Raw genomic sequence first — 19,876 nt, forward strand, 5'->3', positions numbered from 1 at the left:
GTTTCTTTTAATTTAGTCTAACAATTTTATTCTTGGAGATATTTTATTCATTTACATTAAATGTAATTGAAGATGTAATTTATTTCATATCTGTCATCTACTTGCTGTCTCTTGGACTCACCAGCTTTATGCTCTCATACACCTTTTTGCCTCCTTTTGGATTAGTCTGTTGCTTTATTATTTGTACTGTCTTAATTTTTCCCTCTATTTGTTTTTTTTTTAAAGTTATTTATTTATTTATTTATTTATTTATATAGAGGCATGTTTTTATTTATTTATTTATTTGTTTGTTTGTTTGTTTGTTCTGTTTACACATGCACTGGGTACAGTCAGAAGCGCGGGAGGGTGGGAGAATTCCCCAGAGCCAGAGCGGGGAGCAGAGCAGGCAGAAGGACCGAAGTACACTGCTGAGGGGAGCAGCGGGCAGCAGGAGAGGTCTGCGCACCATGTGGGACCCTCCTCAGGTGGCCGGGGAGCAGCCGGGGATCGAACCGGCACCGCAGAGGCCGTGGGCAGCTTTGCAACCCAGCGCTCAACCGCTGCGCCACCGGGGAGGCCCCCCTCTATTTGTTAATTATAGTTTTTCTTCTGTTCTTTCAGTGATTACTGGAGCTTCTACCACCTATTCTTGACTCATTACAATTTAACATGTATTATTAATTTAGCATTTCCTCTGTAATGCTAACAACCTAGAATACTTTAACTCCATATGCATTCTCCAAACTTTCAACTGTTGTCTTTCTAAAATTTAATGATATATATGCAAGGGCTCAAAGTATTATTAACATTCTGTCCAGTCAATATTTATCTCCTTTGGATCTCTCCTTTGCTGGATGTTTCTCAGTGTACTTATATTATCATTTTCCTTTTATCTACGTAACTTTCTTCTTTTTTTTTTTCTTTTTTAGTGAAGGTTTGCTGGTAATACATTCTGTATGTTTTAATCTGAACTATCTTTAGATTACCTTTATTATTAAATTGTTATATATTTGTTATTTATCATGTATTTTTATTTTTGAAACTATTTTGGTAGGTAGAAGAACCTTGATTTGGTTATAAATAATATATATTTTTTAATCTTTGAAAAAATGTGCTTCCACTTTTGTCTTTTAAGTTTTTTTCTCTTTGTCTTTGTCTTTCAACAGTTTTATTATGATGAGCCACAGCACAGTATACTACTTATTTATCTTTATTGGCACTCACTGGAGTTTTTCCAGTATGTGTCTTGGTCAATTTTGGAATATTTGGCCATTATTATGTTTTCAGTTATTGCCTCTGCCCCAATCTTTCTCTCCCATTTGTCTCCTGGAACTTCAATTCTACATGTATTTTGTGCTTTTCTTTGGCATTTCTTATCTCCTCCCTACCTCACCACCCCCCTTAAGCTTGGCTATTTCCCATTGATTTATGTTCTAGTAATAATTTCTTTTGTACTTATCTAATCTCTTGCCAAACCTGTCTATTAAGCTATTAATTAGACTTTTCCATTTTCAGTTGTAATATTCCCATTTAATCTCTTTCATAGATGCTATTTCTCTGAATGAAATTTTCATGTTTTTTTTTTTTCTGTGCTGATTTGTTTGTCTAACTTATTCATCACTTATTTTTGCATATTTTATTAACTCCAATATTTGGATTAGCTGTGTCCTTTTTCATTGTTTTTCTTTTGTATATTGGCATCTCTAGGTTTTTGTATTTTTTTTTTTCAGTGCATCTGTGTCTCAAAGCCATAGCCGCCTGTTTGTCAATCCTCCTGTTCCCCCTACCCCGCAGCTGATGGGGTTGCTCTACCCTTCTGTTCTGGCTGCCAGATTTAGTTATTTTTTAATTGAATGCTGACATGTATTTAAAAATCTCCAGTGTTACATTCATCTAGGAATTGTTCATCCTTCCCTTTGCTAGACGGATAGGGCATTAACTGATGGTTATAATCCAATCCAGAGCTGAGTAGGTAGAAGCCAGACTAATTTTTAAGACTCCAGTAACTTTGTTTCATTTTTTTTCCGAAAGTGAAAACCCCAGAACTTTCACAGAAAGGTCCCTGTGTCATCAGGGGCTCTCTTTCTACTGCCTCTAAAATCTAATTTTAAAGATAGCATGGTGAGAAAGCAGAAAACTTCTACATTTTTCAAAATCTTTCTGCTTAGTATTTTAGTCCCCCATATTGAGCAACTTCAGAACTAGGTAAATAATTGGAGGGGAAAATGCAATGTGTGTCAGGACTAAATTCTCACTGAGATCTTTTCTCAGCGGGATCTTGGCTGTTCATGTATTCAGATTTTTCTAGAGTTTCAGATATTGTTAAAAGTTCTATGGCATGGCTTTTCCCCAGGAGTTGCCCTCTGTCAGGCAAAGACTGTATTCTCCAATTTATGTGCTAAGCCCAGAATCACATGGGACTCCAGAGAAATGGTCAAAGTCACCCCACTTCACCTCCACTGTCCAGTTTCCAGAATATTAGACTTAGCTATCGTTACATCAGCAACTTTCTCATGGCTTTAAACAGATATTTTAAAATTTTATTTCACTCTTCTAGTTTTTCTTGGGATAAGCTTTGTCTATAGCAAGACAAGTTGTTTGGTTGGTTGTTTTTGTCACTAGATTTTCTGTTATTGATATTTAAACTCCTATGAATGGATATATTTTATTTAAATTAATAGAACATTTTGAGTGTCATCAAATGTTAATGTTATAGTTTTGACATATGTTTGTTTTTAAGGCATACTGTATAGAGTTCTAGAGGTATTCTTATAAAGAAATGTAACTCGTTGATACCCTATACCCTAATCAAAATCCAAGATATGCTGAGTTTTGGGAAAACTACTTTGGGAGTAGAATTCAGAAATAATTCAACTCTCTGTTATATTTGACTTCAACATCAACATTAAAACATAAAAATCATTTATTCTGTGCTGCATCAACATAAAGCTTAGTTCTGAAAACTCTCATGTTTTCTGTGATGATATTAAAAAATTCAATAATTTAAAAAGTTGTTTTGTGTTCTCTGCACTCAAAGAAATCTGAATCTAACTTTAGAATCAGTTCAATATGATACTACATTGGATAAGTAACAAAAATTATTTGTTCTGTACAGCAAAGTCAATTTGGTAATGAGGTATTAATAACCTGCACGTTCACCCTAGATATTAAGATAAGAATTCATAAATAATATATTATTTGGTTTTATTTTCTTTCTGTTACATAATCTGGGGCAGATTTTTTTTCTATTATCTCAATTCGCAGGAGTTAAAGACACAGTGCTATCAATACATTGCCAGCCACTGCAGCACAAATTTGATCCAGGCCAGGCAGGGAGCAACCCACATAGCGTAGCAGATCTCTCCTCTTTTGACCACTGCTCCCCTCAGCAGTGTGTTTCAGTATATTTCAGCCTGTTCTGCTCCCAACTCTCTCTAAAGAATCTACTTACCACACCCCCACCCCGGTACCTCTGTTCTGTACTCCAGTTCTTGCATGAATAAATATTTTTAAAATATTTTTAATTTTTTTATTAAAAAATTAATTTGTCTGTCACTAATTTATTTTAGATTCCAAGATCTCACGTGTTATACCTTAGCTTCCTAACATCTAAATTAATTTGTTTTCATTCACTTTCTCATTTGCAAGTTTCAGAGTGGAATTTACTTGATTTGTAAAATATTTTAAATCAGTATGTTTCATAAAGAGCAGGACATGCAATGAAAAAATTATTTCTTATAAATTATTCACAATTGAAGGAAAAGGGAGAGATAGATGAGCAAACCTACTTTTCTAGTACTGCATGTAAATTTATATAAATGTTTTGCTACATAAAACAAAATCTTTTGTGTAATGTTTCATGAGTCACAATAAACACAGCTCAGTTAACAGCTATGTCAAATACCACAATTTCTTCTCTGAGTATCCTCATAAGAGTTATTATTTAAAAATTGGTATTTAATGATTATTTTATCATCAGATTCTGTTTGGGAGAAAATAACTAACAAACCTTAGTTTCAGAATTTTTACTAGTTTCAGCAATAGATGTTATAGAATGTCAAAATTAAAGTGTAATATAGGGACCACCAGTTACAATTACTATAGAATGTCAGAACAAATTACCATACAGAAATATTCCAAAAGAATGTTAAAAACTGGTTTTAACTCACCTTCACTTTTGTATCTTTCCCCCACCTTCAATCCTTGTGTGCCCTTGGCCTTTTACCTTCCCCTTCAGTCTTGTAGCACCAGGAAGGCACAGAGCAGGTTCTCTAGATCTAGGCAGACGCGTAAAGGAGAGTCCCAGGGCCCTTGGTGGATTTTCAGGCTTTTATTGAGCTATTTACACCATATGTAGTACAACATCCAGGTACATGGCAGGCAGGGGGACCAGGGGGCCCTGAATCTTCACTCTTTCTGGGCTCTCTGGCCTTCTCTCAAGGTCTCTGCTCCTCCTTTGCTGTTCTGCTGGTTCTGCTTATGTCGCCGTGACACCACCTTATAAGCCCAGTCTCTCAGCCCATGCTATATATGCGCCCATCTATGCATGCCCACACCCTGCTCCAGGTGCCCGCCATCAGGCACATGTGTAGGGCCACAGGGGTCTATCATTAATGCTAATGGCGGGAGGGTGGAAAGCCTGATAATTTTCATTTACCCTACACCTCGTAATCTCAGATCTCTCAGGATGCTTGTTGTAGTCCAGTAGATTTGGAGAATTTTGTTATGCAAATATCCAGTATTTTTTTTGATCTGCCTTGCTTCGCTCTAGTGCCTGCAAGGCATAGAGCAGATTCTCTATGATCTGGGCAGACATATAAAGGAAAGTCCTGGAGCCCTCAATGGCTTTTCCAGGCTTTAATAATCTTTTTATACCATTTGTAGTGAGGCAACCAGGTGCAGGGCAGGCAAGGAGGCCTGGGGGCCAGGAGGCCTGAGAATCCTTACTCTTTCTGGGCTCTCTGGAGTTCTCTCATCAGCTCTGCTCTGCTCAGTCTGCTTTTCTGCTGCTGCTTCTGCTGTCGTTGCTGTCGCTAGAGTCCCCATGATGCTGCCCTTATAGGCCCATTCTCTAGTCCAGGAATGTCCATTTACACACACCCACACCCTACTCCAGGTGTCTGCCATCAGGCGCACATGTAAGAACACAGGTGTCTATCATTAATACTAATGGCGGGAGGGCGGAAAACCCTGACCATTTTCACTTAACCTCCAGCTTAACATCATTTTTTTTTTTTAATTTTGTTCCATGTTGGTGAAAACGGCTACATTCTATCTTTTTTTTGGACTATGCAATATTCCATGCTATGTATGCAGCATGGATTTTTTTTCTTTAATTCTCAGTATAGAGATTTAAAGTCATTTTTATTACTCATCATGTATATTTCTTGTGAATGTTATTTTTTATAAGTCATATGTCTTTTATTCAAACCTCATTCTCCATGAAAATTTACTTTGCTACATAATATAAGCAGATGTATGTTTGCATTAAGGAATGTTGGTAATGTTGTTAACAGCAATTCCAGCTGAGCAGCATCAACCTGGGCTATGCTAAGGCCCCTGGGTTTGAAGCCAACCTTGGGACAGCCAGGTTTGAGTTTTTGGTAAAAGGGAGAAAAACACAAACACACGGAGGTTTGAATGTGGCCAATACCATCCAAATAAGCAGAGCTTACCTGCCCAGCTCTGGCACAAGACAGTGGAAGACAGGTTAGACACACTACCACACTACCAGGGTTTGGGTTTTGAACTGCAAACTGGTTTTGAAAATGAATCAAACAGGCCCAAGCTGGGCCTCCCTGCTGGTGCAGTGGTTAAAGACAATGCTATCAAGCTATCGCCAGCCGTTGCAGCACAAGTTCAATCCGCAGCCAGCCAAGGAGCAACCCACATGGTGCAGTAGACCTCTGCTGTCTTGTCCGCTGCTCCCCTCAGCAGTGTATTTCAGTAGATCTGCCTGTTCTGCTCCCCACTCTCTCTGATGAATCCTCTCACCCTGTCCAGTGTCTCTGGTCTACACCCCAGTTCTTATATGCATAAATAAATAAATCTTTAAAACAAAGAAAACCGGTCCAAGCTCCCATTGACACTAAATTAGATTCAAGTTTGCACCTGCACCAATTAAGCCTTGGAAAGAGCTGGTTTGGAAAATGAACCAATCAAGTTAGAAAGGAGGATACCCTGAAGGGGGATTTAAGCAGAGACTAGGAAAGGCTTTAGGTAACTGGAGCAAAAACTACCTGAGAGAGTTGCTGCTTAGAAAGTTTTGGAGCCAGCTTGAGAGAAGAGGCTTGATTTGGTTTGGGAAGGCTTCAGTTTGACAGAGGCTTGTGGGAAAGCTTGAATTGACTTGAGAGGATGGCTTTATTCAAGAAAGTACGATTCAGCTTGGAAAAAGCTTCAGGAGAAGATTTGACTTCAGCTTCAGAAGGAGAAAAACACTGTGTGGTTTGTCATTGCTGTGATCCTGACTCAGCACTGCCACCAGTGACCACTCCAGCTGCCATTTACCGCTGTGCCACCAGTTCCAGGCTCTCATTGGAAGGACAACACTATCTTTCATGAGCAGCTTTTGGTTTAGTCTCTTGGAAACTGGACACTATCTAGGGTAGGACAGCTGCCATTTGTGGCCTTAGAAACGCTTTCCTTATACCAATTGTCCCTCTCTATATAACGCCTGATGTTTACACACTGAGCTTGAGCCTAGTGTTGCAATTGTGAGTGAAAGCCCACGAACCTGTCCCCCACCTTTGCACACTTTCAGTAATAGTGTTTTTCATTGTCTTGATCTTGTACAGTATAAGAATATATACATACCTCCTTTTTTATGTGGCTGCGAGCGCAGCAAGGATGCCAAGAAGGCCTTGGAAACACTGCGAGAGTACAAGGTGGTGGGGCGCTGCCTGCACACCCCCAAATGCCACACACCACTCTTCTCCCGAATGCGGCTCTTTGCGCTCATGCTTTTGGTACTTCATGTCTTAGTTGAAGAAGATGAAGTCTTCATGAGAAATTGTCTAATATGGGCAAGTGTTTGAGAAATCCCCTCTGCCAGTGAAGAACTTTGGCATCTGGCTTCACTATGACTCCCACAGTGGCACCCACAATATGTACCGAGAGTACTGAGACCTGACCACCGCGGGTGCTGTCACCCAGTGCTACCGAGATATGGGTGCCCGGCGCCATACCTAGGCCCACTCCATTGAGATCATGAAGGTGGAGGAGATAGCTGCAAGCAAATGTTGCCAGCCAACAGTCAATGAGTTCCACGACTCGAAGATCAAGTTCCCACTGCCCCACCACGTTCTCGGTTGCCAGCACAAACCATGCTTCACCACCAAGAGGCCCAACACCTTCTTTTAGATGTAAGGCCCTCTCCATCTTGGCTCTGCACAAATAAAGTCCCGGGAAACCCGGGTGCGCAAAACAACAACAACAACAATGTGTGTGTGTGTGAATATATATGTGTGTGTGTGTATCGCAATGAATTGTCACAATTTCAAAAGTTTATTACTCCATTGTACCTTAGGTGATTGATTTAGAGCACATTATTTAATGTGATCGTTATTTTCATTGTTAAAAATATTTTTATTGGACCTCCCTGGTGGCACAATGGTTGAGCGCCACGCTGTGAAGCTGTCCGCAGCCTCTGCAGCACTGGTTCCATTCCCTGCCGGTCAGGGAGAACCCCACATGGCACAGCAGACCTCTCCTGCCTCGCCCGAAGCTCCCCTCAGCAGTGTCTTCGGTCGTTCTGCCTGTTCTGCTCCCTGCTCTGGCTCTGGTAAATCCTCTCACCTCCCCGCGCTTCTGACCTGTACCCCAGTTCTTGTATGAATAAATAAATCTTTAAAAAAAACTTTATTGACTTACTATTGATTTACATTTTTGTTTGCATCTCTTCCTTCAGGGATTGTTGCCTTAGTGCACCCACCATCAAAGAATCCATACTCCACCACCATAGACACTTATGCTCCCTCCCTTTGTTCTTAAATTTTGATTATTCATCCATCAACGTTGATTTAAACTACTTCTATATCCTAGCTATTGCCTGAGCTAATAGCTGTAAGTGGCTTTGCACTGTAGCCACTATTTTCTCCTGTAGGTTGTACTTTCATATTATTTCTTTAAACAGAGTTTGCTTATATTTTATCTACCCTATTTATTGGGGCTGACATTCCTATTGTGCAGGCTGATAATCAGGTTTTTTTTTTCTTTTTTAATTTTATATATTTTTACATCATTTTTCATTTTTGCACAATGTATGCATTTTCATCTTGGTTATAGAACCCATACAATCCCCCCCTCCACCCTGCCCTTGTTTTGATCCTACTCCTCCTCCCCCTACCCTGTGGGGTGTCTCTGGATAATCAGTTTTTCCCTCAGGGGTTTTACAACTTTGCTTTGCCTCAGTGTTGTTGTGCATGTCTGAGGTGATCCTGAACTCTTCATTCATGTGTTCAAAAGAACCACTTGGAAGGCTGAGCAATATACTCCTTATAATTATAAGACCTAGAGTACTGGGTTTGGTTCCTAACTGCAAAATTTAGAATGGCCAGTGGATTGTGATCTCATTTCTAGTAAAATCATATGACAGGAAGGTGAGGCTTTGTTGGCAGAACCAGAGTAGTGTTACCACGTTGAGGTCTCATAATGCCAGAATTTGCCAGCGGAAAGGTTGAGAGCATATTTCTCTTGGACCGAATGTATACAAGTATTCAGAGAGCTGTCATGGGGTCATCAAGGGTCCTATAAAATATATTTGTGACGAGACATTAAAATTTTATCAGAGAGAATATAAAGCTGTATAGCAGATGCCAGATGCCAGAGAAAGTGAAAGGAATAGCTGTAAAAGAATTCTTTAGTTTGCATCAAAAGAACTGGAGTAGTAAGATGCATAACTAGTACCTCTGAAGAGTCTATGGAAGGAAGGTACCCCAAAAGTGAAAGTAACACTTAAAACATTAGCTGCTAGCTTCATCACACGTCTTAACCTGCTGTTCTGTCTTCTCTCTAGAAACCTGTATGAAAGACATTACAGGAAATGAGCTGGCAAAAAAGCAGAGAATTATGGACCCTTTTTCTCACTAGAAGTTCCAGGATGAAATAGGAATGGGGAGAGCAGATTTATATTTTTTTACAAAATCAAGCTTGAAATTTTGATTTTTATTATGAGTCTGAAAATGCTGTTTGGGGAATTGAGTATGTTCAAATTCAAATGTTGAGAAATTATATATTATTTAATCAAAATCAGGAAAAAAGCGAAACCTATAGTGCTTTTAAAAAGAGCTAGGGAAAGTTGTTCTGCAAATTGAAAGTGTCATGCCCCCAAGTCAGGATTGTTTAACCTACTGGTGATATTTATTAATCTTCATAAAGTGTTAGTAAATATATAATAAATATTTAGCTATCATCATAAATAGTTTTGTTAACTAATAGTATATTCATTTTTTTATTTTTATTTAAAGTTAGCAATTTACTATTAACATAAAAATTCATACTTTGAATCTCATACTAGTCATTATCTGAGGTAATTAATTTTCTTCACATAGCTTGGAAAACTATAAACTCCCCATCGATATTTTTGTAAATATAGGCTCAATTATATATAATATAATTTGTATAAATATACCTGAGTATATTCAATTTATTATTTTAAAATACTACCAAATATGCATAATCAAAAACATTAAAACCACTAATTTTATTTTATAATGGTACTATATTTCATTACCAAAAGCAACTAGAAAAATAAAAGCTAGTCACAGCAAGGTCATTAGATAACAAGGGGGGATAGCTGTGCATTTTTTAGCATAAAAATGGAATATATTTTGAAACATGGGAGGATTTTGTCTTGACTCTGGAGCAAGAGATATGATTTATGGACACTTTGAGCACATGTCTCTTTCTGAACAATTATGTATCTATAAACCAAAATACAGACAATGAATACAAACTGTATCTTAATGAGTAGCAAGAATCCAAGAGATGAAAAACTAACAAAAGGCCAAGAGAACCACTAATGATGTTGCAGTTGCTGCTATGAGGTTTTCACATTTGGATAACAGCAGTATGATTCATGAACAAACTAACCAAGTTTCTTTTTTTCCATCATCAAATTAAAGTATTTACTAATTTTTATGACAAAAATCTATTCATTTATTTTGATTCTTCTTTTAGTTTACACCAAATTAAGAGGCTAAAGCCTGTAAAACTAACACACTCTTCAAATAGATAATTTATTTAAAAATAAAACATTTTATGGCTTTGTAGTCAAAGCAAACACTATCACTTTGGAAAAACTATGGTTTTGTCCTTAAATACTTAGGATTTTACAAGTGTTTTGACTTTTTGTGCACACTTTTCTTTTCTGGGTTTTATAATTTGCTGTCCATTTCCAGTAATAAGTCAATGAGGTTTCAGTTATTTTTGAGTATGTCTATTTCTGGGATTAGTTTCACTTAAGGGAGAAGCATGTATTACAGAAAAATGCTACAATTTTAAAATGTATAAGAAAATACATTTTTGTAAGATCTATATGTAGAAAATATTATTTTGAAGTATAATTGGTTACCAGACTAAACCTGGCTATCACTCACTTTGGACTGAGTTGAATATCCTCATTCTATAATAGTGATCATATGTTGAATACGAGGGCGATAAATAATTCTGCTTCACCTGATTCCATATTTCATTAATGACAACATTACAGATGCTGACTCCTTTATAGGTGGGAAAAGATTGGAGTAAAAGCAACACAGGAGATAGAAAACACACGTTTGACTCCTCACCTAACCCTACTGTTCTGCAATGTAACAATGCAACATTTCAATTTAGATAGTGACAAGAACATTCTACTCCCTTCTCAAAGCAGTGATAAAGTTCTAAAAGAATACCATTTGTAACCACAGACTCTTATTCCCAATTAAGGTAAAAAGAACACTTGGTGAAGGCAAAAAATACATTTAAATTTTGTAGGGATAATGCACAAAACATCTTTAATATTCTCTAATGAATTATTATATTTCAATAAGAGTAACTTTTGGAAAGTTTATTGACATAGTAATTGATTTTTAATTGATTTATAAATTGATAGTAATTGATTTATAAATCTAAACCCTCAATATATATCTAAGTTTGGACTTAAAATTCCCAAAATATGCATTAATAAAAAAAAGGAAAAAAAAGGCCGCCCCCCTCCGGTGGCACTGCGGTTGAGTGCTGGGCTGTGCAGCTGCCCGCAGCCTCTGCAGCGCTGGTTCGATCCCCAGCAGCTGGGCGAGGGTCCCACATGGCGCGCAGACCTCTCCTGCAGCACCCACTGCTCCCCTCAGCAGTGTATTTCGTCGCTCTGTCTGTTCTGTTCCCCGCTCTGGCTCTGGTAAATTCTCTCACCCTCCCGTGCTTCTGACTGTACCCAGTGCTTGTATAAATAAATAAATAAATCTTAAAAAAAAAAAAAGACATAGTGCAGCCCATGGAGAAAAAAACACAAAATTATTGTGAAGATTATTTAAGTATAAAAAATATTCAGTTAGGAAGGATTCTAGTAAGATGGTAGGCAGAATGAAGATGCCAGACTTGACTCTTTCAAACATGCACAACAAAAGTGGTATTAAGCAAGTCAAAATAAATAAATGAATAAACATGTTAGTATCATAGATATGTATGTAAATATGTAAATATACATATGTAAAACTTCATCTGTTTAGGGGCAAGACATCTGTTTCTAAACAATAGCAAAGCATAACAATAGCATGTTTCAACCATTTCATTAATATTTTAGGTAAAGGTGTAATTTCCATCAATATCATTAAATATTGCTTTATATTACTGTATTTTTCTGAAAAGATCAAAAAATTGCAAGGTTGAAAGCCCAATGACAATTGTTTGAATGTTAACAGATAATTCTTATATATAATATATAAAGTTAACAATTATTAAAGATTCAGCATTTTAGTTTACATATTCACCAGCCTCAAACTGTTTCAACATATCAGAGATCACATCTCAGATAATTCCGTTGCTCCTTTTGCACTTTTTCTCAGCCCATGAACACTTTGGCAGCTTTCCAGGTGTACCTGCACACTGCTTCCTGTACAACTTGCTGCAATCAAATTAGACAGGAAAAAATGACAGCACATGAGGCATGAGTTCAAAGAGCCACTTCCACTTTCTTACATATTTGTCAGGTTCTATTATTAGTACACAGCTTTCTTCTGTTCACTTTTTGGGCTGTTGACTCTTGGTTTTGGTCACAGCCTTGCTCTGAATAAGGCTCAACCTTAGAAAGCAGAGACTAGCAGATGTGAAGTTCTAAGTTCATGCAGACAGAATCAAGATGCACCCTCTGCTTATCTGGCCTGTTCCTCAGTTCTAATGTGTGGTCATCAGCCTTTTCCCCTAAACTGAAACTCATCAGTCATCATTGATTTCATATACCCTTCCCATTTCTGACCATCCTAAACATGTTCAATACTCTAGTCCTCTGGAAATTTAATAGTATTAACATTTTTTTCTTACATAGGTTATTTTGATGGCACATTCAAGAATTCAAAGTTCTTTTTTTAGGATTTATTTATTTACACAAGAACTGGGGTACAGGTCATAAGCACAGGAGGGCAAGAGAATTCACCAGCAAGAGTGGGGAGCAGAACAGGCAGACAGACCAAAGACACCGCTGAGGGAAGCAGTGAGCGAGGCAGGAGAGGTCTGCCGCGCCATGTGGGTATCTCCCTGGCTGGCCGGGAATCAAATTCATGCTGCAGAGACTGTGGACAGCTTCACAGTGCAGCACTCAACCCACTGTACCACCTGGGAGGCAGTTCTTAAATTCAAAGAATTTAAGTTCTTAAAGCAAAACCAGAATATAGAAATTTATTGGATAAAGGAGGGTAAATACTGGCACCCTCTGTCTGCCAACCTTTTTAACAAGGTATGATACTTTGATTTTCCAGGTGATTTCCTTTTCAATGTATTTGCTGGTGCTGACAGTAATGATAGTGATGCCCCAGGGACACTAGCTTGTCTGCTTCTAGATTCCAACTTCAGCTGACTGCTCAAAACCTACCTTGATATTTCAATGTTTGAAACAGTCAGAGAAAATGAGGAAGATGGGCCTCCCCGGTGGCGCAGCGGTTGAGCGCTGGGTTGCAAAGCTGCCCGCGGCCTCTGCGGCACTGGTTCGATCCCCAGCTGCTCCCGGGCCACCGGAGGAGGGTCCCACATGGTGCACAGACCTCTCCTGCCGCCCGCTGCTCCCCTCAGCAGTGTACTTCTGTCCTTCTGCCTGCTCTGCTCCCCGCTCTGGCTCTGGCTCTGGGGAATTCTCTCACCCTCCTGCGCTTCTGACTGTACCCAGTGCATGTATAAACAAACAAATAAACAAAAAAAAGAAAAAAGAAAAAGAAAATGAGGAAGAGCTATTCAACACCCTCTCCCTGAAAATACTTCCATAATCTCTATGTAGTGTCTGCTCTAAAATCAGGAATCAGAAGAGGATAACTTATTCCAATAGTCTATGGCCCCAAGATGATTATTTTTCATAAAGTGTAACTTTTTAAAGTTTCTATATCAAAGGTCAATACTTTCTCACTGATTTCTTAAAAATATGTGCAATGCATATATATATTTGCCATTTTTCTTCTTTTTTCCTGAAGGAATGTTAATGCCAAACAGAAATTAATCACTTTTGCACAGATAATTTTTAGACTTTTGCACAGTCATTTCATAATGACTGATGACATTAATGTTTAAAATTATGATCATATTTATTAAATTATGGAAAATTTTGGCCTATTTTTAAAGTGGCTTCATATTGGTTGTGCCCATGAAGATAATTCACTTGATGGTTCTCTAAAGTGTTACCTAGTGACAGATACAGTAAATTATGAAGAGGGAATTATAGTCATAAGCTAATCAGCTTATGTATAATCCTGTACAAGTTTTATTCTGAAAAATTAATATATTAATATTTTCATCTTTCCAAGTTAAAAATAATCTCTAAAATTAATAAATTCATAGAAAATTTCTCACTTTGGTTCCTGTTTGATAATAGTCTTTCTATCTAATCAAGGTAACCATAATGTGTTGTTTGGTAAGATAAGTAGGAAGTAACAATAATTTCCCTATATAAATTGCCATCTCAAACAATCTTACATTCTTACCTACGTAAGTATACCCAAACACTAAATTATTTGCCAAAACAGCAACAAAAAAGATAAGTGGAATAAAAACAATTTTTTGAAAGCTGTGAGTTTTCTCTTCCTATGAAGGCCTTGAGGATGGTAAGCAATAATTCAAAGGTATTTCATTTAATGTTTCTTGTAAGGATCTAATCATCCTGGGCTCAATATAAGGTAAAAAAATTGAGAAATCCCTGTATAATAATATTATGTTTTGATATTATGGTTTGTTCACATGAGAAAGTTTAATTGTAAAATTGACAACCCCATTGTTTCTAAATTATATATGTGTGTATGTGTGTGTGTATGTATATATATATATAGTTCATATATGTATGTCTATATGAACTTGAAAACAATTCCATATATCTTGTCTACCACATGCTTAACAGAAGTTGATTAAAGCCAGTGAAAACCCTAGTCAAAAGCTTTGTAAAACAGAAATTCAATAAAGGCTCAGCAAGCAGATAAGAAGACGTAAGTGCTTTACAGGACTGAGGGCCATGGATCAGTTACACAATCAATGAGCAAGATAGTAATGGGAAAATCATGACCTTTAGCATTAAGTATACTTGTGTTTAAATTATGGCTTTACAACTTATGTACTAGGTTGAAAATATAAATTTTTGGAGCTTCTCCTTTTCTCATCTGTGAAATGGTTATAAAAATTTCTACCTTGGGCCTCCCTGGTGGTGCAGACAGTTGGGTACAGGCAGTTAAGCACAGCACTGTGAAGCTGTTCACAGCCTCTACAGTGCCAGTTTGATCCCCACTGGCCTCGGAGCAACCCACATGGTGCAGCAGACCTCTCCTGTCTCTCCCACTGCTCCCCTCAGCAGTGTATTTTCGTCAATCTGCCTGTTCTGTTCCACACTCTGTCTCTGGTGAATCCTCTCACCCCCCGCACCTCAGACCTGCACCCCGGCTCTTGTATGAAAAAAAATAATTCTATCTCTTGGTATTCATTCATTCCACAAATATAAAAACTCAGTGGTTTCTGTGTGGTATATGAGTAAAATACAAGTAATGAATTGCTTACTTAAAATTTTTACAATTCTATTGATGTTTTTAAAATGCTAGTTTCTGTGACTGTAGTTTTTAAAAATTGTTTTGTGAATCACACCACTAAATTTTTTGGAATTTCTCTTTAATTCTTGGAATTTAAATATTGCTCATAGGGACAATCACTTCCCCTTGCTCTACTCCATTGCAGTATATTAATTTTGAAGGAATCTACCAAACAGATATTTAACAGAAATTTACTCTATTGTGGCAACTTAAGATCCTTGAATAGATGCATCAAGTTATTCCTCTCCTTGTATAATGATTTGCATTTTTATCAACTTAAATCTCAGTTTTATCATTTCCTCACTACACATCTAATGCCTCCAGATTCTTTATTAAAATTATTCCTCTTTTGTATATGCAATACTATCCAAGATAGTACCATCCACAAATAAAAATGTTTTGCTTATTATCTTTCCCTAAGCATTCACAACAATTTTGAATATACATGAAACTTAAAATTACAATTTTGAAATATTCCTATTTTTTTCTTAGAACCAATATTTATGCCTATTGTTCTTATTTGTTTAAGCTCATAAGACCAATGTAGGTATACACAAAAGTCCATATTTTGGCTAAAATTAGATTTGTTCCATTGAATATTATTGTACATCAGATTAAATGCCTTAAGGCACAACAGATTCCCTTTTTTATTTTTCAAACACTCTTGCTCATTACATCTTTTTGTTTATATTAATGTAAGCTGACCTAATGCTAATAAATTAAATTGTATTTATTTTCCAAGAATAAGTATAGGTTTAAATAAAGATGTTCTGAAAGATTGATTTAGTTTTCCAGAACATGATACTGACTTTTGATGATTTTTCCATGTTGAATCTCTTAGGAAATTTTAACTAAACTATGTCCCTAGCAATTTATGTGTAATTCACAATTCATTGGTGGTTAGTGAAATACTGGTTTTGATTTTGTTATCTATCAATATGTCAAAAATAGAAAGTATTGATTGAATTATTAGCAAAAATAACCTTGACTGCCAATTATTCTTCAGGGTCTTGTATGAACTGATGTAGAGGTAGGGAGAACTTATTTGAAGTCTAATCTGTATGGAATCACCTGTGTTCTGATTAAAATCTCAGTCATCCTCTGTAAATGGAACATCCATGAAAGGTAACACATATAATGAACATCAGAAGTGAATTTAAAATCATCTGGTTCAAGCCGTTCATTTCACAGACACAGGTAAAGAAGCCCAGAAAGGTGAAAGGAAGTTCGCCCAGGTGGCACAGGGGTTAAATTGTCAGCACTGTCAAGAGGGAAATGTCTATTTCACATCACTGTTTCACTGTTGTGGACACTACCAGGTTACTTTATCCCATTACATTTGAAGCACATGAATCTAGCATTTTCAGAAAGTCATTACTTTATTAAAATATTAAGTTACCAAATTAAAAATAATTTAATATTGTATGCCTGAAAACTTATTTCTACATTAATATGAAGTTTTAATTTCAAATTAATTAAGTTTAGTAGAGGTTACTTTGGTGTGTTTTCAAAGCATTGTTAGCTGGCACAAGATCAACCAGAAATCAGTAGGTACAAAACACTGGTATGGTCTATTTCATATCTAGTTATGTCAGATATACAATGTATATGTTTAGGAAGTAGCACATATGATTCTGAAGAAAAAATATTCTAATTCCTCAAACCCTCCATAAACACTTATGAGGAAAGATATGTAATAGGACATTACCTTCTTTTAACTAAGAAGGAAACCTGTCTAATAGAAATGGACACTCTCAGAAGGTAGCCAGCATTCTGATTAATCTAAAGGACAGAGACAAATAGAAAGATATTATTTTTCCAAAATAGTATCCTGAAAATAAAGTCACATTTATCTCGAAAAAAAATACATAAACTTCTATTTCCCTGCATGGAGAAATACATTCAGTAAATTAGCATAGATCCTAAAAAAATTAGCTTTTCTTCTTCCTAGTACTTTTACTCCTCACTGTTGCATCATTATTGTTAAATAATTACTTGCTAGCCTATATAGACACTCAAAGCCTTGGGGGTCATATTAAGTACAGATATTAAGCATGTGCAAAATAAAATTTTAAATATTCGGTGTTAAGCACCAATGTAGTCTCTTTAAACTAAGATATCCATAAGCTATAGCTGAATAAAATCTTACTAATTAAATTTCTTCATTAGCAAAATGACTTCAATTCTTTTAATCTAGCATAACTAATATTTTTACTAGCTAATCAAGCTCTGTTGCTTAAATTAGAAAAACGTTGTTGAACCTAAATATCCCCCTTTGCATTCACAGCAAGTTACTTTGGTTCAATTTGGTTGTCAGTCAATTGGTAATTTGAATGTGTATTTTTAAATGTTAGCAAAACTTCAGTTATTAAAATCTCTATAGATATATTGCTGAATCACATATTACAAATGCAACATATTAATAACAATATATGTTTCACAAATTGATATGTAAATTTTATTATTGTGGAATTTAAAAAAATGCATATGTTTTCTGAGTTAAACCAAACAAGTAATCATTCAACAAAACAGTTGAGCTATCAATTTTCATAAGGCATTATGGCAAATTAAAATGTGGTCCTTACTATCAAAGGATTTGCATTCTAGAAGAAAAAAATATTATTCATCTCAGATTTTACTAGCTAGAACAGAGAATTATATTAGAAAATGTATTCAAAGTAACTAGAAAGCAAAAAAATTACTTTGTCAAGAACAAAAAAAGGAAAGATGTTAGAATAATAAAAATACATTTCACCAAATCTCTAACATAAAGTATCTGTATGTGACACTAACATAATTTTACATGATAGCTATATGAATTGTGAATAATTGTGAAATTGTAACAAGTACCTAAGAAAATAATTGTTTGACCAGTCACACAGGTCAAACTTTAGCTTTAAAGTTGTCTCTATATCACGTTCAATTGGCTCTATTTGAAAACAGCCATGTTACTTCCATGTCTTAAATACTCATTTGTTAGTGCCACTGGTTTTGTAAGACTAGCATACTCAGAGAGTAGTGCTGGTTTAAGTACACAGTGTAATGTAATAACAGGGTCACATAATGCTATAGAGACCTGATTGAAACTATAGCCACAGAAACACTAATCATGGGTACAAATGTCAATAATGAGACAACCAACCGGGCCTCCCCTGGTGGCGCAGGCAGTTGAGCACTGCACTGTGAAGCTGTCCGCAGCATCTGCCGTGTGGGTTTGACCCCAGCCAGCCTGCGAGGCTCCCACATGGCACAGCAGATCTCTCCTGTTGCTCCCGCTGCTCCCCTCAGCAGTGTATTTCATCAGTCTGCATGTTCTTTTCCCTGCTGTCTCTGGTGAATCCTCTCATCCTCCCACACATATGGCCTATACCCCAGTTCTTGTATAAATAAATAAATAAATCTTTTAAAAAAATAATGAGACAACTGGTAGAAAAAACATATCATTCATGAGTGTGTGTGTGTGCCTACACACATTTTTAATCTAAAAAATAACTGCCAAGTCCTGTTTCAAATGATTTATTTCAAATGAAAGAGGCATCTCTAATATTACATCTTGCTATAATAGCTGCATAAAAAGACAAGTCCATAACCAAATAGATTATTATCTCTCACATGCTGTTATAACATCTTAATTCCCTGGATAGAGCCCATTTTAATGTTTTGTTTTCTAAAACAAAACAAACAACACCTAAGAAAAAGAAATGCATGGGACAAGGTGCATAGCATTCCTCTAACTGAAGAGAAGTATTATTATTATTCTTTACAGCAATAGGGATATTGAGCACAAATGTTCTGAAATTATACCTTGACTTCAAATTAAATGTTGTTCATCCTAAAAAAAAAAAAATAGAATTGGTCCCCTCATTGGACCCTACCTAAGCAGGAAAATACAGTTTTCTGTTGCTATTCCCAGAATACAGAGCTATGTTTCTGCCTACTTCTTAATTTAGGTTAGAAACAATCTTCATGTTTACCTTGTGTTTTTTTTTTTTAAAGTTTGTTTTTATTTATGCATTCAAGTACTGGGGTACTGATCAGAGGTGGGGGGGAGAGGATTCACTTGAGACAGAGTGGGGAACAGAACAGGCAGATTGGCCGAAATACACTGCTGACGGGAGCAGCGGGAAAGTCAGGAGAGACCTGCTGCGCCATGAGGGTATCTCCCTGGCCCCTGGCTGGGGATCATACTCTTGCTGCACCGGCTACGGATAGCTCCATAGGTTGCATCTTAACCCCTTGTGCCACCAGGGAGGCCCTACATTGTTTATTTTTATGAGTATACTACAAAATTCTCCCAAATGTGTCAGTAGATTACTGTTTCAATCTCTTATTTCATATGCATGCACATATTTATATGTACATTTGTATTTTTAAGATATTTTGTCTCAAGTTGAAGAATCGAGTACTCAATAAATTAGGTTATGACTTAATTTTATCCAAGTGATGGGGGTAAAATTACACAGAAAATCACAGTCTGTCATCTACAAATTAGGTTGTTCTACTTTAGCTGGATTAATGATAAAAATCTAAGCCGTCAAGTTCTTCTGCCACAAAGTATTTATTTGGGGTACACTATACATCCCTATTTCGATATAATGCAGCATTTACTGAATATCTGTTCTAACCATGATACCAGGCAAAAAAAA

At 36.6% G+C, this 19,876-nt stretch overlaps 1 pseudogene across 1 annotated transcript; it reads left to right on the plus strand.

Annotated features, from left to right (window-relative positions):
- Nucleotides 1-6,336: 6,336 nt before the first annotated feature.
- On the plus strand, nt 6,337-7,341 carry LOC311170544 (large ribosomal subunit protein eL20-like; annotated as a pseudogene). Its single transcript has 2 exons — nt 6,337-6,426; nt 6,777-7,341. The product of its transcript is annotated as a large ribosomal subunit protein eL20-like (transcript).
- Nucleotides 7,342-19,876: the final 12,535 nt, after the last annotated feature.

This window comes from Talpa europaea (assembly GCF_964194135.1).
Source record: "Talpa europaea genome assembly, chromosome: 5".
Taxonomy (NCBI): Eukaryota; Metazoa; Chordata; class Mammalia; order Eulipotyphla; family Talpidae; genus Talpa; species Talpa europaea.